Here is a 25447-nt window from a genome sequence, read left to right on the forward strand (position 1 = left end):
AGTGGCTGCTAAAGATTGAGAGACTGGGGCAATTTCTTAAAATAACAGTGAGGTTTCCCACACTGATTGATGCTTCCTTTCAGGAAAGATTTCTCTGTAACATGCCATATTCTTTCAGCAATTTTCCCACAGTAGAATTTCTTTCAAAATTGTAATCAGTCCTCTCAAACCCTGCCATTGCTTTATCAACTGCATTTATTTATTAATGTTCTAAATCTTTTGTCATTTCTGTAATGGTCACAGCAGCTTCATCAGGAAAAAATTCCATCTCGAGAAATAATCTGTGTTGATCCATAAGAAGCAGCTTCTCATGCACTCAAGTTTTATCATGAGATTTCATTAATTCAGTCACATCTGTCCCGACCCGCGGGATTCGTAGGCACGAAAAGAGAAGGGCTGAGGATTGAAATGAGGGGCTTGAGACAACTTGACGCTAGCGTTTACTTCTTTATTTTTCCTTTTCCTTTCTTTTACTTTTCCCTGTCTTTCTACCTTCCCTGACCTTCTCTCTGCTCCTCTCGCAATAACCTCCTGACCTTCTCGTGGTTCTCTTCTTATATCCTGGTAGCTCCTCCCATCGTACCTCCCAGTCTCATTTGATTAATAGGAAACACCTGTGGTTTCTCAGCAGGCAAAACGGTAAAGCGAAAACTAATTAATGGCACGTGTGTTGCGCAACACGGCGCATGCTCCAGGCGGCTCCGGACAACATCTTCAGATGCCACTTCTAATTCTGGTTCTGATTCTGGTTCTCTTGCTATTTTCACTACACCTACAGTTAGTTCCTCCACTGAAGTCTGGAAGCCCTTAAAGTTATCCACAGGATTGGAATCAACTTCTTCCAAACTTCAGATTATCATGATATTTTAACCTCTTTTAATGAATCATGAATGTTCTTAATGACATCTAGAATGATGAATTTTTCCAGAATTTTTTCAATTTACTTGGCCCAGAGACATCATTATCTGTGGCAACTATAGCCTTACAAAGTATTTTTTTTTAAGATTTATTTATTTATACAAGAACTAGGGTACAGACCAGATGTGCGGGAGGGTGAGAGGATTCACCAGAAATAGAGCGGGGAACAGAACAGGCAGGCTGACTGAAATCCACTGCTGAGGGAAGCAGCGTGCCAGACAGGAGAGGTCTGCCACGCCTTGTGGGTATCTCCCTGGCCGGCCGGGATTGAACCGTGCTGCAGAGGCTACGGACAGCTTCACAGCACTGTGCTCAACCGCCTGTGCCACCAGGGCGGCTCCAGAAAGTGTTTTCTTAAAAATAGGACATAAAAGTTGTGAAAATTACTCCTTGATCTATGGGTTGCAGAATGATGTTATGTTAGTAGGCATGAAAACAACATCATCTTCTTGTACAACTACAGGAGAGTTCTTGGGTGACCAGTTTCATTGTCAATGAAAAGTCATCTTTTCCACAGGTATCTTTTTCTAAGCAGAATATCTCAACCATAGACTTAAAATATTCAGTAAATCATGTTGTAAACAGATGTGCTATCATCAAGACTTTGTTGTTCCATTTCTAGAACACAGGCATATTTAACATCATCCCTAAGAGCCATAGAATTTTTTAAATGGTAATAAGCACTGGCTTCAAATTAAAGGCTCCAGCTTCATTAGCCCCTAAAAAGAGTCTGCCTGTCCTTTGAATCTTTGAAGCCTGGTATTGACATCTCCTCTCTGGCTATGAAAGCCCTAGTATAGATGTGCAGATGTGTAGATGCCTAGATAGCATCTTCTTCTACTATAGGGCTGTTTCATCTCCACTGAAAACCTATTTTGTATTGTAGTCACCGTTATCAAATGATCTTAGATTCTTCTGGATAACCTGCTACAATTTCTACATCAGTACTTGCTGCTTCACTTGTGATTTTATGTTTTGGAGACAGCTCTTTTCTTAAACCTCGAAACCAATTTCTATTCTCTTAAACTTATCTTCTGCAGCTTCCTCATTCTCTCACCCTTCATATAACTGAACAGAATGCGGTCTTAGTCGGGATTCAGCTAAAGGGAATGGCTGCTTTGATCTCTCCAGACTACTAAAATTTCTTCATATCAACAATAAAGTTATTTTGCTATTTTACATTTCATGTGTTCACTGGAGCATCACTATAAATTTCTTTCAAGAACTTTTCTTTTGCATTCACAACTTGGCTAAACTATTTGATGCAAAAGCTTAGCTTTTTCCCTATTTGATTTTTGATCTACCTTCCTCGCTAAGCTCAATTACTTCTAATTTTTTAAAGTAAGAGAAGGAAGCTCTTCCTTTCATTTGAACTCTTTTTTTTTTATTTAAAGATTTTATTTATTTATTTATACAAGCACTGGGTACAGTCAGAAGTGCAGAAGAGTGAGAGGATTCACCAGAGCCAGAGCGGGGAACAGAACAGGCAGACTGACGAAATACACTGCAGAGGGGAGCAGCAGGCGCGGCAGGAGAGGTCTGCATGCCATGTGGGACCCTCACCAGCAGCCAGGGATCTAACTGGTGCTGCAGAGGCTGCAGGCAACTTCGCAACCCAGCGCTCAACTGCTGCGCCACCAGGAGAGGCCCTGAACTCTTTTTTTTTTTAAGATTTTTTTTTATTTATTTATACAATAGCTGGGGTACAGGCCTGAGGCGCAGGAGGGTGAAAGGATTCACCAGAGACAGAGTGGGGAGCAGAGCAGGCAGACAGAGAGAAAGCACTGGGGAGGGAGCAGCGGGCACAATAGGAGATGTCTGCCGTGCCATGTAGGAATCTCCTTTGCCGGCCAGGAATCAAACCCGCACCGCAAAGGCTGCAGACAGCTTCACAGCACCCTGTGCTCAACCCACTGCACCACTGGGGAGGCCTTTAATCCATTTTTTAAACCTATTGAGAGGATCATAATTTCTTCATCAATCTTAATATATAAAACCATTCTTGCAGAAATAAATTTATGAAGAATCATATAAACTTAGCTATTATATATTACTTTTAGGCACATTTTGGGATTCTATTTGACAATATTTTATTATTTTCACATTTTGAGGATATTGAAAATGAGATTAAATTATTTTGCACGTAAGATGGCCATAAATTTTGGGGACAAAAGGATGGACTATTGAACTGAATAGTGTCTCTCCAAAAGATGTATCTAGACTATGATGTTATTCAGAACTAGGAACTTTGCTGACATAATTAAGGTAAAGATTTCAGGCTAAGGTGGACCTGAAATCCAATGACTGGTATCCATGTAAGAAGATGGAAAGAGAGATTCGACACAGAGACAGAGAAGAAGGGAACGCAAAAATAGAGACCGAGATTGGACTGATATATCTACAAGCCAAAGAATACCAAAAATTGCTGGTAGTTACCAGAAGTGGGAGAAAAGAAAGGAAAGATTCCCTCTTAAATTTTCTAACAGGAGCCCACCCACTACCATTTGATTTTGGAATTCTGGCTCCCAAAACTGTGAGAGAAATATATTTCTGTTATTTTGCCCCCAAACACGGTGATATAGGGAGGCCTTAATGAAACTCTCCCTCCCCCAAAAGCATGCCTAAAAACAAAAAATAAAGATTGTTCACAGGAAATGTCATAAGCATTTTGCCGGCAACAGGTGACTGTTGCAGGAAGATTTTGCACTGAAGTTGGTGATAAACTGTGGAATCAGAACAGGTGGGGAGCTGAAAGGTTTTGCAGAGAGGGTGGAGGCCATTCCAATCAACTGAACAGGCAGGGCTCTGAACACAGACGGTGTTGGCGAAAGGTAAAACCTGACATGGTGAATCTTCATAGTGCGACATTTCAAAGAACAGGAAGCACAGACTAGCATAGTCACAGGTGGAAAATCTCACTGCTTGCAGCAGGGGTGGCAGAGTCCCATCCCCCTTCCTGCTGAAAAATCATGAGACCTGACAGTGTCATCACCTCACCCACCCCCCCACCCCTGCCAAACTAACATGCTCTAGGTGCTGTCTTGCCAGCCCTATACCACAGAGTTGAGTGGCAATGGGGCAGGATCCTAGAATTTGTAGCAGTCAGCAGAGCATATACCTGAGAAAGAAGAGACAGAATGAATCTGTCTGCTAGACTAGCCCTCCCTCCACACCAAGACGAAGACTGAGTCCTTGAACTCCAACTCTCCCTTCCTCTCTCATCTGCCTCCAAATTAAAGAAGAGAAACAAACAAACAAAAACCATAAATATGTGTCTCCAAGAGGGAAAAATGAATAAGGCAACATACATTCCTAGGAAGCAAGGAACATATAAACAGAAGATGGCCAAGCAGTAAGAGAAGTCTAGAGACACATGTCAAGGACACACATTTAATAATGTAACAAAGATTTTAGAATAAAAATCTAATAAAAATCCAAAATCTCAAAGAGATCATAGAATTTAAACAACATAGAAATGGAGGTCCAAAATCTTAGAAGAGATCCAGGGGGAAAAAAACAAGTTCTTTACTAAAGTACGAAAAGCACAAAAAGATGTGCCGAACAAAATGAGGACAAATATGGAAAGCATATTAAATAGACTTAAACCGGCAAAAGAGAGAATATCAGAAATTGAAGCTACAGAAGTACAAATGAACCAAGTGGAAGGAGAGAGAGAAATAAGATTTAGAAAAAAAATAAAGAAACTCTATGAGAAAAATAACTCTCCATTAAAAAAGAAAACATAAGAATAATGGATATTCCAGAGAGTGAAGAGAGAAAGATAGGAACAGAGACTTTATTCAAAGAAAAATAAATATCTGAGAACTTCCCAAACTTAGGGAAATAACTAAACAGGGATATCTGGGAAGCAGAAAGAATGCCCAAATTTCTAAATGCATAACAACTTTCATGAAGATGTAGCATTGTTAAATTATCAACAGTCGATGATAAAGAAAAAATAATAAAAACCACTAGAGAAAAAAAAATGCAACATACAAAGGCACGTCCATCAGACTTTCTTTAGATTTTTCAGCAGTATCTGCACTTGAAATAGTGTTAAAAATGGTGCAAAGACACAACAGAGCTAAAACAGTACTACGGGAAAGTGCCCAAGGTGGGAGATAAGTCACTCTGAGTGGGTTCTCACGCGTGCACATAATAGCAAGACTGCACAAGCTCCTGGTCCAACAACAGCAGGGTTAATTAACAAACAGGAGATGGAAAAAGTTAAGAGTTTCCAAGGCCACAGTGGCCAGCTCTCTCATCCCAAATAGTGGTTGCAGTATCTAGACATCCCAAACAAAGGCTATGCATGGCAGATGAGGTGACACTGAAGCAGCCCAAAATAGCAGCCTGAAAGCTGGGCCAGATAATGGACCAGACAGCAACAGACTCAATAGCACCAGGGAGGGGCCAGAGACCAAAGGCTGTGGACAGATCCTTGAGACATTGTCCCAAGCCAACGGTGCTCCTTGCAGGCAATGTCAAAGGCAGAGTTAGACGCAGAGCTGGAGGCAGGTATAGCAGTGGAATGTCTGCAAAGGTCTACAGAGGTATAGTGTCTATGGAGTCTACAGAGGTCTGGAGTCTACTGAATTCCACTGAGTTCATCTGCTCGGTGCTTCTGGAGGTAGTTTGATGAATCCTTTCTTCAGAGGCCAGGAGCAGAAACCTCTTCTTCGAAGGTGGTTGATGAATGATAAATGCTTTCTCTTCAAAGGCAGGGAGCAGAATACTTCTTTCTTCAGAGGCTGGGAGCTGAATGAATCAAGCTGGCTCTTGCTTTGCTTGAATCCCTTTCAGGGTCTCTCACCCTACAAGCGTGATTGGACAGTTTTTTTTTTCTTTTTTTTCTCCGTTGGCATAATATATTCTTTTTTATGTATTTACTTTTATTTTATATATTTTTACATCATTTTTCATTTTTGCACAATGTATGTATTTTCATCTTGGTTATAGTCCCCATACAACTCCCACCCCCCTTGTTTTGATCCTACTCCCTTCTCCCCCCCACCCTCCATAGTGTGTCTCTAGTTTTTAGTTGCTTGTTGATTTTGATTTTGACTTTATTATAATTAGTCTCTTTCCTGGTCCCTTATTGAGGTTTTCTAAATTCCTGCTATGAGTAAGACCATCTGGTATTTTTCTTTTTCTTTCTGGTTTATTTCATTAAGCATGATCCCTTCCAGTTCCATGCATGTTGCTGCAAATTGCATGACTTTATCTTTTTTGATTGCTGAGTAATATTCCATTGTGTATATGTACCACATCTTGATCCAGTCATCTATTTCTGGGCATTTGGGTTTTTTCCATAGTATACCTATTGTAAATAGTGCTGCTATAAACATAGGGGTGCAGGTGTCCTTTGAGTTTTCAATCTTAAGCATCTGTTGGGAACATTTACCACCAATCATCTCATTTCCCATTTCAATCTGAATAATTAACTAATGAACTGAGCTTGCATCTGATTGGTTTAGCTCACACCTGATTGGAACATTTAGAATCCTAGAGCCAGATATAAAAGGAGGGAAAAGCCCACCCTGCCCTGTATTCAGGTCAAGGCAGGATCGTGGACCTATAGGCTCCAGAGAACCATAGGGGCTCTTCTGGGGTTGGGGAGGAGGAATGTACAATGAAATCAGTGAGACATTTACAAGGTAAAATATCTTGGAAAATGTTCAAGACAAGTTTATATTATTTGAACTTTCATATTGCAATTTGTTCTTTTACTGGAAGATCCCCATGTATCATGTTTTTTGTCAATATGAAATAATGAATTTTTAAATATATCTCAGTGAAGGAACAGCAATGCTGAAAAAAAAGCTGAAATATTTCCCTTTAACTTTAAAATTCATTTTGTTCATTGTTTTATTCATATACTCCACAGAAATCTGTTTCTTGATATTTCAGGGGCCTTTCATTAAATTTGGTGATTCAATTATCTTCATAAAATAAGAATGTCAGCAGCTTGAAAAAGCTGGCATTATAACTTCATCCAAGACTCTCAGGGTTTCCCCTCCACTAGAAAACATGAGGACATAGAACTTGAGCAAAAATATAATCAGACACAGAATCTAGTGGGAAAAGGGGCATATTTTGTTCATAACAAGCTGATAAATGAATGAGTAATTTTAAAGTTGAGTGTATTAAAAACTACTGATTTTAAAACTAATTGTCTATAATGACAATATAACTGTGTACTGGAATGATATAAGAACCTGGAATGACATACATGTGTCATAATGAAATGTGACAGGGAAATTAGACTACAGCTTTCTTACAGTGAATTTTGAATAAATATTTTCTCTGATTAATAAAATGTCAATTGTTTGAGAGTTTTGCACTGAGATTTGGATGGCAACAGGGTCAGATTGTTGCAGGAATTTCTTTAAAAAAAAAAAAAAGATTTGTTCATGCACACAAGAACCGGGGTAAAGGCCAGATGTGCGGAAGGATGAGAGGATTCACCAGAGACAGAACAGGGAACAGAACAGGCAGACCGACTGAAAATACACTGCTGAGGGGAAAAGTGGACAAGACAGGGGAGGTCTGCTATGCCATGTGGGTATCTCCCTGGCCAGCCGGGAATCAAACCTGCCCTGCAGAGGCTGCGGACAGCTTCACAAGGCTGCGCTCAACCACCTGCGCCACCAGGGAGGCCCAGTTACAGGAATTTCTAATGAATGAATTAGGCAGATTCAACCTGCTTCATTCATTAAGCTCAGCAGAGGCTCTTAAGGCTCCACCTGAATCAGCCATTGTCATCATCATGTTGTGCACAGAGGCACAGGATCTCTGGAGCTGAATGGAATACCTGACATTAATGGATTGATTGATTTACATGAAGGAAGTTCATTCGGAAGAAATTCCTTTTATCTCTCTTCATCTAGAAACTTCCATGAAATAAAATAGTCTTTGACAAGCCTAACATTGCTTCACGCTCCTCTCTGCTGTAACGTATACCTCTCCCTTTCTGCTCCCACTTGCCTAGAAACACAGTGTATGTCTGTGCCATCTCAAAAATAAAAGTAATTAACAGAAAATAATGTCCTCTTAGAATTCTGCCAACCCATGTCACACTTAACTCACTAAAAAAGAAGTGCCTTCCCACATGTATGCTTTTATACTCCCCTTTCATTCTCAAACCTATTATAATCTGGCTTCTGCCTAGATTTGGTTATGAAATTCCTCTTGCTGAAATCTCTAATAACAACGAAGCAAATATATTATATTTCAGTCCTTACTTTCTTTATCTACTGCAGTGCACCCAACACCACTGATGATTCCCTCTTTTCTTGAGTTTCTCTATTTTGGTCTCTAGGCTCCAGTTCTCATGCTGCGTCTCAGATCCATCCTCCTTCCCAGTGTCTTCATCGTCTCTCCTGCCATTAAACAATGGTGAATCCCAGACTCCCATCATGAAACCCTTTCTCTTTATGCTCTGCCTGGACAATTTTATCCTTGCTGAGAGCTTCCCCTTAAGGTTAAGAATTCCAAAATCTGTATCTGCTATTCAACTGTATCATCAACTTCTGAACTCCAAATCTATACATCCCACATATAACATGATTATTCCATAGATAACCTAGACTCAATGTGACCAGAAACATTAAAAAATATTTCCCTCTGTATTCTGTATCCTTTTAGTTATTCCAAAGAGTAAGCAAAGAATCAGTTTTTCTTCCTCTCTCCCCAATATCCAAACTTAATATGACCAAGTCCTACTGATTTCCCCCATCTCACATCTCCACTCCTCTCCATTTTTAGTGTGACTGCTGTAGCTCACATACGCATTATCTCTTGCCTGGAATATTGTCTCCTGACCAGTCTTCCTGTTATTTTATTTGCTACCTTCCAGTGCATTCACATTACTACTGCCAGAGTGATCTGCTTAAAATTGCAAGTTTCAAGCTATTGTTGAAAACTGTCCATATTACACATATCTTTTGCACCTCCTGAGGACTTTCTGTCCTCTTCTCCCAGGTCTCTGTCACTTGCTCTTCCTCAACTATAGCCACTTCAAACATCTCAATGCCTGTGTATGGAGATCCTGCCTGAAAGCAAGACCTGGAACCTCTAGATTTCTTCAACCACTTCCAGACTCAGGTAAAGGACTTCTTGTTAGTTCAAGCTTTCCAATTAGTAAATACCAATGTAAGATTTGACAACAGGGCCTCCCCTGGTGGCACAGTGGTTGTGCGCTGGGCTGCAAAGCTGCCTGCAGCCTCTGCAGCACCGGTTCGATCCCCGGCCACCGGCAAGGGTCCCACATGGCGTGACAGACCTCTCCTGCCAAGCCCACTGCTCCCCTCGGCAGTGTATTTCGTGGGTCTTCCTGTTCTGTTCTGGCTCTGGTGAGTTCTCTCACCCTCCCGCGCTTCTGACTGTACTCAGTGCTTGTATAAATAAATCTTAAAAAAAAAAAAAAGATTTGACAACAATGTTAATCTGATTCTGATTAGAGGACAGAGAAAGAGGGAAAAAAGGTTCAATGGCAGCGCAGTTCTAAGGAAATTTTGGCAGGACCGCTACCAGAATTTCCTGGTAGAAAGGTCTCCTATCTCCTAGGAATAAACCTGTTTTAATATCTCTACTATGACTGATCACTGAGATGCAGATATGACCTCTGCATATAGAATGTTCTCAAATCCACCAAGTAACACTGTTGAACAGAAAGCGACAAACCACTCTATGGTGAAAACAGTACATTTGGGATGGGGCTGGAGCAGGTCCAAAATTCTAAGTAAATTACCATTAACTGCTGGCTCAGACTGCCATGCCATGCAATTTGACTGCATCATTGTCTTTCCTTGAAACCAATGACCAGCTCTCAGAGGAAGAAAAGACTGGACTGGCTCACTGATATTTCAGAGTTCTGTGTTGATGTAGCTAGAAATGGATAGTTGTCACCTTATGGCCTCAGTTATGGGAGATACTGAAACTAATCTGATGGGATGACCCTGAATAGTCCTTGACCAGCCCAGTTTGTGCAATGTGCCCATGAACAAAATGGTCAGGACATCAGGGATGAAGACCATGCATGGGCCTAATAATAGGCACTTCTTTTCATCATGGTCAATATAGCTACAGCCAGTTCTTTTAAGTGGACAATGTGCCAGCAGCAGAAACTGAAACTGTGACCTCTGTACATCACCAGTCCTTAAGGTATCAACCAACAAGCCACCTAAAGGCAAGTCAATTAACTCAGACCTTTTTGGCTTTGGTGGGGACAATGGTTAATAATTCATGTCAAAAAGTGACAAATACTCCGGATATGGGGTTGCCTTTCAATACCTCTGTCAGTATCACTATCAAGCAACTTAACAGAATGTTTGTCCCTCAACAAGTTTTCCACACAACCTTCCCTCCAACATAGAGCCTTTCCTACAGCAAAGGAGATACAAAGACATATTGTCACAACGGAATTCACTAATTATACTATGTATCCCACCATGTAGAAGCAACCAGTACAACAGAATGTTTAACAGCCTGAAGCAGTCTCAGCTACAGGCCCAACATCTTGTGGGGTTTTATTGATGTCTTCCAAGAAGTGATATGTAAGCTAATTATCAATATCTGATATATACTACTATACCTCCAAAAGTAAGAATGCATGGATCCACAGACCAAAGGAAGGAGAAGCAGTCATTCTCATCAAAACAGGGCTCAATTTATAAAATTTGTGCTTCTGCTTCTGCAATCTAAGCTCCTTCCTATTTAGAGGTCTTAGTTCCCAGAGAGGGAAACTTCTGCCACTGTATATAATAAGAGTTCCAATGAGCTTAAAACAATGACTACCATCAGACTATTAGGTCATCGTGTCAGTAGTCCAACAGCTAGATGATTTACTGTCTGATTAAAGTAATTAAGGAGTTGGTATTACTACTACAGAATTATATCATAGGAGATAATGTCTGAGACCCATGAAAGTCACTGGATTTCTCTCAATATAGTCATGCTCATAGATAATGACTAATGGGAAAATGGAGCAACCATGACTTGAAAAGCACAGGGCAAATAAAAGGTCAAGACTGAAGGCCTGAGTCACTTCACAAGGACAGGAATTAAGACCAGTTAAAGTTGGCCAAGGACGAAGGAAGTTTAGAATATGAGATAAAGAGATGAAAAATAGAATTTGAGCCTCAGGAACCAGCCCCAGTAAAAGATTGTAGTATATTACTCCACACCTCAGAAATCACACCTAGCCATCATCTTGAAAGGGATTCTGTGGCAGATTGACTTGTTCCCCGCCTCTTGGGAAAGCAGTGAGGGCAACTTGTTCTCAAAAACATGGAAGCTCTATTGTATTGAGGGAGCCACATATAACATAGGTCACAAACTGATCTAATGAATACAATAAGTTATTTGTATTGGGCACATTTTATGTACTGTCTCAGATTCTCTCAACTTCACCTGTCAATTGGCCATTGGCTGTTCTTTGGTTCTGCCTTAGCCACTGCTATAATCACCAATTCCCTGTGGACTGGCGCAGACCTGCTGTTTGAGACTGACAGATGGAGTCTCTGGCTTCTCCTCCTATTCCCATACTCAGAAGAAGCACCACATCGCAAAGTACGGAATCTGGCTCTCCAGGAAGTGCCAAGGAATGCAAACCAGAGGTTCAGGGGATTAATACCTTATATTTGAACCTTGTTCAGTGGGAGACAAGAAAAGGGAGAGTGCTAGCAGATGAATTATCTCTCCTACATCCTATGATGGACTGCTTTAAGGCAAAATTTTTCTGTTTAAACCTATATGTTGATATTTCATGTGGCTGAAAAACTGGTTATGTTTCTCCTTGAAGCAATGTCTAGCTCCATCATGAAGATTTTGTGTTACCGCCCATCATTTCTTGACTCATTTTGCTTTCCCTCTGTATCAGTGTACTGATTACTCTTTGCAAGAAAATACTAGTAGGGAATCCTTTCCTTGGGTGTGTTTGGTGAAGAACCTGGGTTAAATCTCATTTCATTGCTTACTCGACCTAAATAAAACCTCAGATATGGCTCTTGCCAACATTTTCAATCTCATCTTCCCTACACTCCTCTTTTGGCAATACAGAGTTATTGACAGGTTTCTGAGCTGCCCACTTTTTTCACATCATCATATTCCTGCATTTGCTTCTTCCTGTGCCTAGAGAGCAATTCTCTATTCTCTCTTTCTCTGGAGCACCTAACTACACCATGAAGTCATATAGTAGTCAATCTAGCACTTCATAAAACTTCCCTAAAATAAATGAGAATGTTTCAAAGTATTTTTGAGTCTTCTTGCATAATGCTGAAGGATTAAAAAGATAAAAAGTCATATGTAATTGGATAAATGCATATTCTTCCTATTATGGTGAAAATATTTGAAAAACAACCAACTCAGTATGGGGATAAGTTGAAAGGCATTCATTTATCAGTAAATGTAATTGAAACAGTCACAAAAATTGCTAAAGACGTAAAGAAATGAAGATTTAATTATATAGTGCAGGACTCTTTCTGTATAGATAGAAAAGACTAAAGATCTTATTAACAAGTCAGGATCCAATAACTAAAGATCTAATAACAAGCTATGATATTACTAGTCTGATTCTTACAAAGAATATGAAAGTGACTCAGTTTCTATAAACAACTACAGGAAAACATGTACCAAAGGAGATACATTCTCAACAGTAACTTCTTTAATAAAAACAATATTTTTTTATATTCCACATACAATTGCAACCCCGATTTTGACCCCAATCCCTCCTTCCCCCCCCCCACCACAAAGAGTGTCTCTGGTTCATAGTTGTTTGTTGATTTTGATTTTTTTTCTTTCTTATAGTTATTCTTTTTCCTGGTCCATATTTAGGTTTTCTAGATTCCTGTTACGAGTGAGACCATCCGGTATTTTTCTTTTTCTTTCTGGCTTATTTCACTGAGCATGATCCCTTCCAGCTCCATCCACGTTGCTGCAAATTGCATGTGTTTATCTTTTTTGAATGCTGAGAAATATTCCATTGTGTATATGTACCACATATTCTTGATCCCGTCATCTGTTTTTGGGCATTTGGGTTGTTTCCAAAGTTTAGCTATTGTAAATTGTGTTGCTATAAACATAGGAGTGCAGGTGCTCTTTGGAATTAATAACATGCACCTCAAAGACATCTTTACAGACGCATCACCCAAAGCAGCGACAGTGAAGGCAAAGATCAACAGCTGGGACTACACCAAATTAAAGAGCTTCTGCACAGCAAAAGAGACAATAACAAAAACAAAGAGAAACCCCACCAACTGGGAGAACATTTTTGCACCCAACACTAATGATAAAGGACTGATCACAAAAATCTGCAAAGAGCTGATGAGACTCAACAAAAACAAAGAAAATAATCCAGTCAAAAAATGGGCAGAAGAGCTAAAAAGAAACTTCTCCGAAGAGGAAATGCAAATGGCCACCAGGCATATGAAAAAATGTTCAACAGCACTTGCAATCAGGGAAATGCAAATCAAAACTACAATGAGATACCATCTCACACCAGTGAGAATGGCACATATTAAAAAAATGAGCAACAACAGGGCCTCCCCAGTGGCCCAGCGGTTGAGCAATGGGTTGCGAAGCTGCCCGCGGCCTCTGCGGCACCGGTTCAATCCCTGGCCACTGGAGGAGGGTCCCACATGGCGCACAGACCTCTCCTGCCACCCACTGCTCCCCTCAGCAGTGTACTTCGGTCCTTCTGCCTGCTCTGCTCCCCGCTCTGGCTCTGGTGAATTCTCTCACCCTCCCGCGCTTCTGACTGTACCTAGTGATTGTATAAATAAATAAATAAATCTTTAAAAAAAAAAAATGAGCAACAACAAATGTTGGCGAGGATGTAGAGAAAAAGGAACTCTCCTGCACTGCTGGTGGGAGTGCAAACTGGTCCAACCACTATGGAAAACTGTGTGGAGATTCCTCAACCTACTAAAGATAGGGCTTCCATATGATCCAGCAATTCCACTCCTAGGTATTTACCCAAAGGACACAGAAACAATAAAAACAATAATTTATGGAAAAATTAAGTTTAAAATAATGGCTACTCTAAATGGTTTTAAAAAAATATTATGGAATAAAGTCACAGAGATATTTCCATAGATGAAATCCTTTTTTAAAAAAAAGATTTTTGGGGGCCTCCCTGGTGGCGCAAGGGGTTAAGCACCACACTATGAAGCAATCTGCAGCCTCTGCAGCACGAGTTTCATCCCCAGCCAGCCAGGGAGCAACCCACATAGTGCAGCAGACCTCACCTGACTCGCCTGCTGCTCCCTTCAGCAGTGTACTTCGGTTAATCTGCCTGTTCTGTTCCCCACTCTGTCTCTGGTGAATCCTCTCACCCTCCCACAATCTGGTCTGTACCCCAGTTCTTGTATAATTTTTTTTTAAAAATTTTAAAAAAAAGGAGAATTGGTGTCACCTTTCCTAAGCATGCCAAAGGAGCTACAGTCAGACTAAATTCTCCCTTGATATTTATATAGGAGAAAAAGAAACTTTACCCACATTCCTCCCACCACTCAGGAAGAACTTTGTGATAAAAGTGTCTTGGAGTATGCTGAGCCATGATCCAGAAACTAATTATGATAAATTACAATAAACAAATTTTGCCTGATCATTTTCTCCCCCAAAGTATATACTCTTAACCTTATTTTAATTGAAATCTTTGGAATTAAATGTTATTAACAATGACAAACAATGTGGGATAATTTTTATAAAAGTTAATGACTTTTAAAATTCTGTAATGCTTTCAACTTAAAATGTCATTCTATGTTTAGGGCAAATATTAAAGAAAACACTTTCCTTTAATTAAAGATCACCTTGAAGATAGATAATATTTAATATATGTGATAATAAATCTTAAAACAAAAAGAAACATCAAAAGGCTCCTGTTATAATTATAGTATCCCAGTGTTTAAATACTGAAAAACAAATAAAATGTCATTTTGTATTTATTTTTTTATTTATTTTTTAAGATTTATTTATTTATTTATGCAAGCACTGGGTACAGTCAGAAGCGCGGGAGGGCGAGAGAATTCACCAGAGTCAGAGCGGAGAGCAGAGCAGGTAGACTGATGAAGTACACTGCCGAGGGGAGCAGCGGGTGGCAGGAGAGGTCTGCACACCATGTGGGACCCTTGCCCGGCGGCCAGGGATTGAACCGTCGCTACAGAGGCTGAGGGCAGCTTCGCAACCCAGTGCTCAACTGCTGCGCCACCGGGGGAGGCCCTCATTTCGTATTTAAACAAGAACATTAATTTTGAGAGCTAGAAGTTATAGGAATTATTCCTTTAAAGGAAAAAAGACATTCTGACAGTATATTTTATATTAATATTAATGAATTTCTTTAACAAAAAATTTTATGTCAACAGCTCTGCCTATTAGGATATAAGATTTATAAGCACAGGGCAGAAATAAAATGTAATGGGCATACAGGGTAGAATAATCCAGTTATGTCATTATGTCATTTTCTTTTTTTTATTTTGGAGGCGTCATTACTTCGTTATTCAATTTAATTTCTGTAATTGTTAATTTAATTTTTAAATTTTATTGTATTATTTTTTATTGAGGTAACATTGGTTTAAAACACTTTACAATGCAGGGAGAAAGAGAGAGAACAGGCTCACAGATGCAGGTTACCAGACCACAACCACCAGCAAAGCACTCATAATCCCCCAACACAATCCACTGTCCCCCACCCCAACCCTCATCTCTTTATTCCCCACACCAGACTCTCCTACTCCGGTTGTCTCATTTCTCAAGTCAGATATTTAGGGACTCTCGGTTTAGTGTTGTCTGTTTCTTTGTTTTGTTTCCCTATATTCTACGTAAGTGAAATCATGTCATATTTGTTTTTCTCCTTCAGACTTACTTCACTTAACTTCCCTCCACTTCCATTCTTTGTGCAGCAAAACATGACATCTTTTTTTAACCTGAGAAGTATTCCATTGTATACATAAACATATATTCCATATCCACTCAACAGTCATTGGGTATTTAAATTGTTTGCCTAGTTTGCCTACTTTTAATAGTGCTGCAGTAAATATAGGAGTACATAAATCCCTTCAAATTAGTGGTTTTGCATCCCTTCGGTAGACACCTAGGAGTGGAACTGTTGTATCATAAGGTAGATCTAATTTAATATTTTGAGAAACCTCCATACTGTTTTCCATAGGGACTGGAGCAGTCTACATTCACACCAACAATGTAAGAGGGTTCCTTTTTCTTCACATTTTCACCAACATTTGTTGTTTCTGGTCTTTTTGATATGGGCCATTTACACAGGTGTGGGATGGTGGATATCTTATTGTGGTTTTGATTACACTCCTTGATAATACATGACGATGGGCATTTTTTCACATGTTTTTTGGTCATCTTCTTCTTTGGCAAAATGTCTTTTTAGCTCTTCTATCTACTTTTTTTTACTGAATTATACATTTTCTACTATTGTGCTATATGAGTTCTTGGTAGATCTTGTATATTAGCCCCTTGTCAGATTATGATGTGAAAACATTTTCTCCCTTGCGGAACATTTTCTCCTTTGCGGTAATGGTTCTTCATTTTAGTGATCATTTATTTCACTCTGCAGAAGCTTTTAAACTCATTGTAATCCCATTTATTTAGTTCTGTCTGTTTCCCTCACTGTTGGAGTTAAGTCCCAAAAGACAACACTAAATCTGATCTCTAAGAGTTTTGCCTATTTTCTCTTCTATGTATCTTATGGTTTCAGGACTTATATTTTAAGTCTTTAAGCCATTTTGAATTAATTTTTGTGTATGGTGTGAGACCGTGGTCTAGATGTATTCTTTTGGATGTAGCTCTCTTACTTTTAAAATTATCTTATTCTTTTTGATGCAACTGTAAATGGAATGGTTTTTCTTGATTTCATTCTCTTCTAGTTCTTTGTGTATAAGAATGCAACCAATTTTTCTGTATTGATGTTACAGCCTATCACTTCACTGTACCTTGTTTCTAGCAGTTTTTTGGCGGCATCCTAAGGGTTTTTTATAATTACTATCATGTCATATGCAACTGATGATAGTGTTACTCTTTCCCCATTTGAATTCCTTTTATATCATTCTCTTGCCTCATTGTAATCTATTTAAATCACCAAGAAACTGACCAAAATTCTAATCATTTATGGTTAAAAGAAAATATCACCTTAATTTTTTACTGTACTAGAAATACAAACATTCTACAATATAAAATCAACACACATATATTCTTCTACCCACTGCTGAGTCATTATTCTATGATTCTACTTTTCTATTACTACTAGATTCCCCTTCCTGACACTTAAGGACTATAATTAGTGAATAGGTGATTTTTTTCAGTTTGTAGAAATGTTTCTGAAGAGGAAGAGGGGGAAATCCAAATAATTATCGTCATTGTATAATGATGCATTTTTGCCTAACAAAACAGGACATAAAGGTCCAAGTAGGTATTTAGGGTTCAGAGTTCAGAAGCTGATATATTACATTATGAAAATAAGCTAAAATGTGGCCAATAATCTGTAACATCACAATTGTTCAGTCTCATCCTCACAGGCTCCCTCTCTGTACTCTGACCATCACCCAGAGCTGCAATCTGATCTTTTGGGGCTGCCAACACTAATACCAACTGCAAATAGATTTTCCTGCTACTCTGCTCAAATAAATAAGACTCTATGCCAAAATATCCAATTAGTAAGATATGAGAAAAAATAACTACAATAATTTTCCATAGAATATCTGTAGAATTTGGCTCTCCAAATTCTGTAGAATGTGGTATATGCAATATAATGTGTTACATAAAAATTATATTTGACCTCCCTACCCCCTTATATATACACAGTTACACAAGTATGAACACACTAGATACTTAATGGGTCAAATTGCTTGGAAAAATAAAACTATACACCTTAAAGACCATCTGCTTCTCAGGTTTGCTTAGTGATTTAAACTAGGTATATATCCTTCGAACTAGGCAGAGGCTCCCAGCCAGCAAGACCAAAGTACTGTGTCTTAAATCAGCTGCAGGTCTGCCACAAGAAATTGATCCCTACAAGTTACAGAACGACCAGTAGATTCTTGAGTGGTAACCATAACACACGCTGCCATGAGCAGCTTCAGTCTGAAGTGCTTTGAAGAATGGCCAAAGGAGAGCAGGATCTGATGATGTGCCTTGTGGTACTATCACTTTTGCATGGTGGCCATAAAGAATTTAAGCCTTGATAAGGTATTTCATTTAACGGTGAATTGTTAAAAAGAAATAATTTTCACAGAAGTAAACTCCAGCTTCTCAACAAAAAAAAATCTTTTAAATAATTACTTAGGTTTTCATTCTGTTGTCTTATTGAACTTACATAAAGAAAATATAACAAGTTGGTTTTCATCACACCTCCCAGTCATCCCCAAATCCCTTCTCATTTACTCCTCATTTATGATATTTTCTGTGTGTGCCATGGTATTAATAAAAAGACTGAGAAGCCCTGACATAGAGACACATGAGGATTAAAGTCAAATCCTTGTAATTACATTGCAGTAGGGGGAGCAGTGAAAAAAAGCCAGAGAGGGAGGTGATATATAGCATTTGGGAGAAAAGTCCTGCCTCATAAGGTGAAACTTTTCCCTGAAGGAAGTGACTGGGCCTCCAAAACAGATGATAATTGGTCCACAAGAGGTCAAAAATGTCAAATGTCACAGAAAAGTAAAAGACCAAAAAGTATCCATTGAATTTGGTAACTAGAGGACACTAAAATGCTTGCAACATCAAAGCTAGGGAAATGACAGCAGAAAAACACACAAGAGGGAGTGGAGGTGTGAATGGGAGAAGAGGAGGCGCAGACAGAAGGTTAGTACTGACAACAATGAGAGAAAAATAGTGGAGTCAAAGGGTCCAGGGAAGCCCTAAGTGAGATATCAGACTTGAGTGTACTTCTCCTTACTAGTGAACAGGCAGCCCAGGAGAGTTTAAAGATATTTGAAGATGAAGAAACTTTCTTTCTTGATAAAAGTTTCTGAGGAAACTGGAGGGGATGAGATTGAGCGCAGGTAAAACTCAAGAGAAGCCAATAAGAGTAAATAATTTCACCAGTTGGAAACTAGGAGATTAAGGTAGCTATCCCTGAGATAGCTCTTGTCTCTGTTGCCCAAGAACACAGGCTGAAGTGTATGAGAAGTGAAAAAAAGGTCATTGGGTTTGGAAATTGAAAGGTCTCCTGTGACCTCTGCAAGGGCAGCTTTAGTGCTTCATGAGCCAGCATGAGTAACCAGAGCACTAGACTGATGGTCCTAAGACTGGAGTCCTACCTTCCAGATAAGCTTTTCACTGAACTAGTTTTTCATTAATGGAGGCAATTTTGGGGGACTTACTTCCCAGCAATGAAGGAGTTGGATGAAATAATAGCTAAGGTTGTTTTAAGACCTTTGACCACCTAATAAAGTTCTCAATGTGAGAAATCTGAGAAAAGAATGAGTAGGAGTCTTACTAAGTGGGCAAATTGGTATTAATTTGAACAATAAGGGTATATTCTAAGTCTGTCTCTTTGGATGTTTATCACAACATCTAGATGGAAACTTGTGATTGCACATGTTATATTGTTTAAGACAAAAGAGATTCTGCCAACTCCTGAACTAGAGGAACAGAAAATACAGGCACACATGATGAAGACTATAGAAATTTGACACAGAAATGATGTGTTTATTATGTTGTCTGATACATCTTTCCATCAGCATGTTCATTATAAATCCACTCTTTTGTTCTACCCTATTCACTAGCTGTCTGTTTGTACATTGATTTTTACACCTCCCACCACAAAGCTTAAAAACATTGACAAGCATCTTCTCATTCTCTAAAATGATACGGAATGAGGAGGAGGACATTTCTAATGTTGCTTCATAAACATGCTCACATAGTTAATTTGTTCAGTTACAAGTCTTTTATATCTTGTCACGTCCTTTATACTGATGTCTAAGCTGAATATAGCTCTGATTAGATTTAAAATCTAACAATTAAGCCCTCTGTAGAAGAGATATGTTGGGAGTATGGATTATAAGTTCCAGAAGTGTGACCATACCATTTCAACCTATCCTTACAAAAACCAAACTACCTACCATCAGGAACTAACTAGTTCTCTATTGTGGTAAATTTGTTTATGGCCATGACTTCCTTTCTCCCAAAAGTCCCTCCTTCTCTGTGCAATGTCTCTGAGTTCCTCCCTAAGTGGATGGAATGACTTCCTTCTTTTACTTCATACACAGAATTGTGTTGAGTGACAGGCATGTAGACAGCCAGCTGATGCAGAGTTTAGAGTTCAGCAGGCCTCATTGTAAGCCCTTCTCCTGTTACTTATTTGCTATGTAATATTTATCAAATAATAATTTATCAAATAATTAATTAATCGAAAGCTCAAGTTATTCCTCTGTAAAAGAAAGAGTAATAAAACCCACGAGGGCCTCCCTGGTGGTACAAGGGGTTAAAATGCAACCTATGAAGCTATCCGTAGCCACTGTAGCATGAGTTCGATCCCTGGCCAGGGAGCTACTCACATGTTGCAGCAGAACTCTCCTGACTCACCCGCTGCTCCCCTCAGCAGTGTATTTCAGTCAGTCTGCCTGTTCTGTTCCCCACTCTGTCTCTGGTGAATCCTCTCACCCCACACCTCTGAACTGTACCTCAGTTCTTATATGCATAAATAAATAAATCTTTAAAAAAAAAAAACTCACCAGGTCTACAACGTGGGGTTACTGTGAAGAAAAAGTCGACATAAGAGCATTTCATAGTCTACTCCATACTTGACTTGTTGGTGGGGGGAAGAGGCGGCGGGGTGCAGGGAGGAAGAAGGGGAGACCAATGTACACAACCTGAGTGCTGTCCACCCAAAGCAGCCAAGACTTCTCCTCCTGACCTGGTACTACATGAGTCAGGAAGCCTTCACAGCCTCAGCTCTGCCTGAACCATACTCTTCCTTGGAGCAAGACCTCATGTGAACATCCTTTCAAAGTGAATGGATGCACCTTATATTCAGGTGTTTCGGGGCAGGGCTGGCTGAAATTCAAGCTCAGGCATTTTTTTTTTTTTTTTTTTTTTTTGGTATTTTTTTGGGGAGGGACTGGGAGTTCAAATCACTCTTCTGGAGTCTTATTTTTCAGACTTACAAAAGTCAGAAAGGTAGTTATTTCAAACAAATTTTTATTCTCTAAATAACAGAACAGACACTATTCAACAAGGAATTTTAGGTGTTCAAATTAAAAAAAAAAAATTTAAATAGTTCTCTAAATGACCAAAGGACTCCTGTATTTGTTTAATGTTCTTAATAAGCCAATGCATAACTCCATCAATCACGTTTTGGGATGTCATAGGAGGTAAACCTACTGCAAGAGCAGTAGAGCAGAACAGAGTATGTTTTGGAATATTTTCACCCAAAAAGCCATACTTGGTAATTTTGTTTTAACCTGAGAGGCTTCAATTAAAACTTCTGAAAAAAATTTTCAAATATTCTAGACACAGAAAACTATCCTCTTAGTCAAATTACAATTCTAGTGATAGGCATCAATTTCCTGGTAAGACAAGATGGGTTCTGATTATTTATCTATCATTGCAGTAAAATAAGCTGAGCCATCACAAATCTAGAAAACAGCACCCATTATCATCAAAGTGAATTGTTCTGCTTTGAGTACATCTAACTTCCGAAGACAGAGCTATTGCCTCATTAATCAATGTTTATTAAAAAATGTATTCTAGGGGCCTCCCCTGGTGGCGCAGCGGTTGAGCACTGGGCTGCAAAGCTGTCCGCAGCCTCTGCAGCACCGGTTCCATCCCCGGCCACCAGCAAGGGTCCCACATGGCCGACCTCTCCTGTCTCACTCGCTGCTCCCCTCAGTGGTGTATTTCGTCAGTCTGCCTGTTTTCTTCCCTGCTCTGGCTCTGGTGAATTCTCTCACCCTCCCGCGCTTCTGACTGTATCCAGTGCTTGTATAAATAAATAAATAAATCTTAAAAAAAAATGTATTCTAGGTAAACCTTTTCTTATAAATAATGAGATATCTTATGATACCACATACAGCATCCATTTACTTTTTTAATGAGTGCTTTTAAATTATTTTATTGAGATAACATTGGTTTACAAAACTGTATACATTTTAGGGATATAGCTTTACATATTTTCAAGTGTATGTTATTATATCACACCCACTACCAAAGCACCAATAACCTCCCCATAGTTTAACAAGTATTTCTGTTTTTCCAAATTTCATTTTCATCATATGATTTAAAATGAATGGTTTTCAGTTGTAAACAACTGTCACATACATTACATGATTTGATTCTCAGATTACATGTCCTATTTTGTAGAAGAGGAATCCAGGTCAAGGCACATGACTGGCACAAAATAGGTACCTACTGAGTAAATGAATATGTCAATCAATGAATTGATTTTAACTGACAGGTCCAAGTTTGAACACTTAAAAAGATCAGACATGAGACTATGACTTTGGTCCACTGTCTTTACATTGCATCACACCACCTCTGTTTTTGTTAAGACAAAAAATGTTAAGCTAAGTATCACATTTAATACAAATTTCAAGTATCTGATGACACATCTCAAGCTCATGTGGAAATGTTTATTCCAGATTCTAAGGAAATGTACTGAAATGGTGCTCATTGTGATTAAGACCTAGATATCCTCTTGTCTTGCTTTTTCCCGTGGATATGCTCCAAATAAAGTTTAAAATTAAAATTTCAAAACAGACTGTTCTCTTGTTCCATTCTGGAATTTTCTCATTGTTGAGAATCCTAGTAAAGTTCATGTAGCTATGCAAAGGTAGGCTCAGGAAGAATAGGGAAGAATGTAACTTGGCAACCAGTATTGTAGAAATCATACAAATACGTTATATAGATTGTGAGTCCCTTCTTCAGTAAGATATGGTGTAAAAAGGAAAATACAACAATCACAGAATAAAGAGATTTCACTGTCCTTACCACAGAGCAATGTTTCTTTAAAAATCCAAAGGCTCCAATGAGAAAACCCCTTTGCCAAGTTATTGCTAACCCTCAGACTATAATATTACGATACTGGGCATAGAGATAACAAAATATAAAGCTGACAATGAATATTAGCTGCCATTGGAGAAGGCAGAAGCCCAGGTTTCGGCCCTTTCAATATTTTAAGTATAATTACAATGCAAGTTCTAGGCAGATATCTAAATGGAAAAGGATACAACCTTATTGCTATTACTTTTTTTTACAAAATAATAACCCATTTTCTCCTGCATGAAGATCAGGTAAAGTCAAAGAGCCCCACACTATCTGATGAGACTACACCTTAATGTACATAACTCCAAGCATTTCTCATTTATTGACTGGCATTTAAAAATAAAGAAGATTTTACCCTTTGAAAGGAAAGAGAGTCAAAGCCTGTGTGTGTTATATTCATTTTTAGACCAACAGAAAGAGCAAATCAGTTCTCAAGTTTGTATTTTACACACATTTATATACCCAGAGTAAGGATTAAGAGCACGAGTCAATTCCTGAGACAGTTACCAGGATCACCTGAGAATGAAGGAAGCATGATAGGACTCACTCCAGGCCTGGCAACAAACTCATCAAAACCCTAAAAAACCCTTTATTTTTCCCTATAGTCACCAAATAAGCTGGATCTATTGCAATACAGTGGAACAAGTGAGTTATGCCACTTTTGTCATTGAGTTGTTATTAAAATCATTCAGGGGCAAAAATATATGACTTCCTAATTTTGCCAAAGAATTTATAAAAGTAGTATCCTCCATTCCACCTACCCTGCCCCAATAAAATGCAGAGAAGCACTACGTACCTCCATCACTCATTTCCATGTGAAGATGCTCTGAGGACCACAATGCCTTGGACTATGCACACATTTTCAGTGTTCCTCCATATGAGGTCAAATTTTGCTGAGAAAACGCCTAAAAATCGGAGACTTATATGTTCTCCAACTGCAAAACCTTGAGCAGCTGCCTACATCAGATATGTGCAGGCTTGTGGCAAATGAATTAAAAGATAAAGGCAAGTCCAAAATTGATCCTTGCTTCCATATGGAGTCTTCTTCCCACAAAAGGGAGGGAAAGAAAGAAGGAGGGAGAGAGGGTGGGAGGGAGGGGGGGGAGGGAGAGAGAGAGAGAGAGAGAGAGAGAGAGAGAGAAAATGATATTAACATTATGTTTAATTCTGGTTCATCTTTAATTTTTAACAAGTAAATGTCATGTCTCAAAATTGGGAATATTAATTTTTATAGGTCAAAATAGAGCCTAAGTCATAACACTTTTAACTAAAACAAGTGTAAAATATGTTATGACATAATATAACAAAATTTTAAAAGAAACTTACTCAGGTGATAAATTATAATAGCAATTGAACTGTTTGACTAATTGAAAATTCAGCAGAAAAAAATGTTTAATGCTTATTGCATAGTTATACACTTCAGAAATTCCTACTCTGTTATCCTCCTTAATAAAGGCAGCATACTGAAACTGCTCTGTGACAAGTTTACATAGCTCACAGGGAAAGTAGAGAGAAAGAACTCATGATGAGTACTGTACATTTGTTGTGAGAATTTCAACGAGAAGCAGAGGATATCCATCAAACTCAAAAGGAGTGAGGGTGAGTAGCATTTTCCAAAGAAGATAAATGAAAGGCCAACAGGTACATGAAAAGATGCTCAAAAAAATATCACTAGTCATTAGGGAGATGTAAATTAAAATCACAGTGATATATCACCTTATACCTGCTAGGACAACCATCCTCAAAAGGATAACAGATAACAAACACTGATGTGGATGTAGCAAAAATGAGCCCTTGTACACTACTGGTGGGAATATAAATCAGTGCCACCACTATGAAAAACAGTATGGAGAACCCTCAAAAAAATTAGAAATAGAACTATCATATGATTCAGCAATTCTACTTCTAGGTATATAAAGGAATGAAAACACTAACTTGAAAATATACCTGAACTTCCATGTTCACAATAGCATTTTTTACAGTAACCATTCATAGAAACAACTTAAGTGTCCATCAGTAGATGAATGAATAAAGAGACTGTGGTATACATATACAATTAAATATTATTCAGTCACAAAAAGCAAGGGAATCTTACCATTTGCAACCAGATAGATGTATGTTAAAGGCATTATGCTAAGTGAAATAAGGCAAACAGAGAAAGACAAATAATTAGATTTCACATATGAAATCTAAAACAAAACAAAACTCACAGGAAAAATAAGAGCAGACTTGTTACCAGGGGGAGAGGTGTCAAGAAAAGCGAATTGAAACAAGAGAGTCAAGAGATCCAAACTTCTAGTAAAAATATAAGTACACGGAGCATGATCCCTTCCAGCTCCATCCATGTTGCTGCAAATTGCATGAGTTTATCTTTTTTGAATGCTGAGTAGTATTCCATTGTGTATATGTACCACATCTTCTTGATCCAGTCATCTATTTTGGGGCATTTGGGTTGTTTCCATACCTTAGCTATTGTAAACAGTGCTGCTATAAACATAGCGGTGCAGGTGCCCTTTTGATTAAT

The 25447-nt window shown here is 38.7% G+C and overlaps 1 long non-coding RNA gene across 4 annotated transcripts in view; it reads right to left on the bottom strand.

Moving 5' to 3' along the window:
- The window catches only part of LOC119258846 (uncharacterized), a 53639-nt gene that overhangs the window by 6502 nt on the left and 21690 nt on the right, over positions 1-25447 (bottom strand). For 3 of the 4 annotated variants that reach the window (XR_008554200.1, XR_008554199.1, XR_005128342.2), the window contains exon 3: positions 23720-23964. This is a non-coding gene — a long non-coding RNA (uncharacterized LOC119258846). Of the gene's footprint in view, positions 1-23719; positions 23968-25447 lie in introns of all 4 variants that reach the window. The other variant, XR_008554201.1, reaches the window with a different exon arrangement.

This window comes from Talpa occidentalis, unplaced genomic scaffold, assembly GCF_014898055.3.
Source record: "Talpa occidentalis isolate TD23 unplaced genomic scaffold, MPIMG_talOcc4v2.1 talOcc4.5, whole genome shotgun sequence".
Classification (NCBI taxonomy): domain Eukaryota; kingdom Metazoa; phylum Chordata; class Mammalia; order Eulipotyphla; family Talpidae; genus Talpa; species Talpa occidentalis.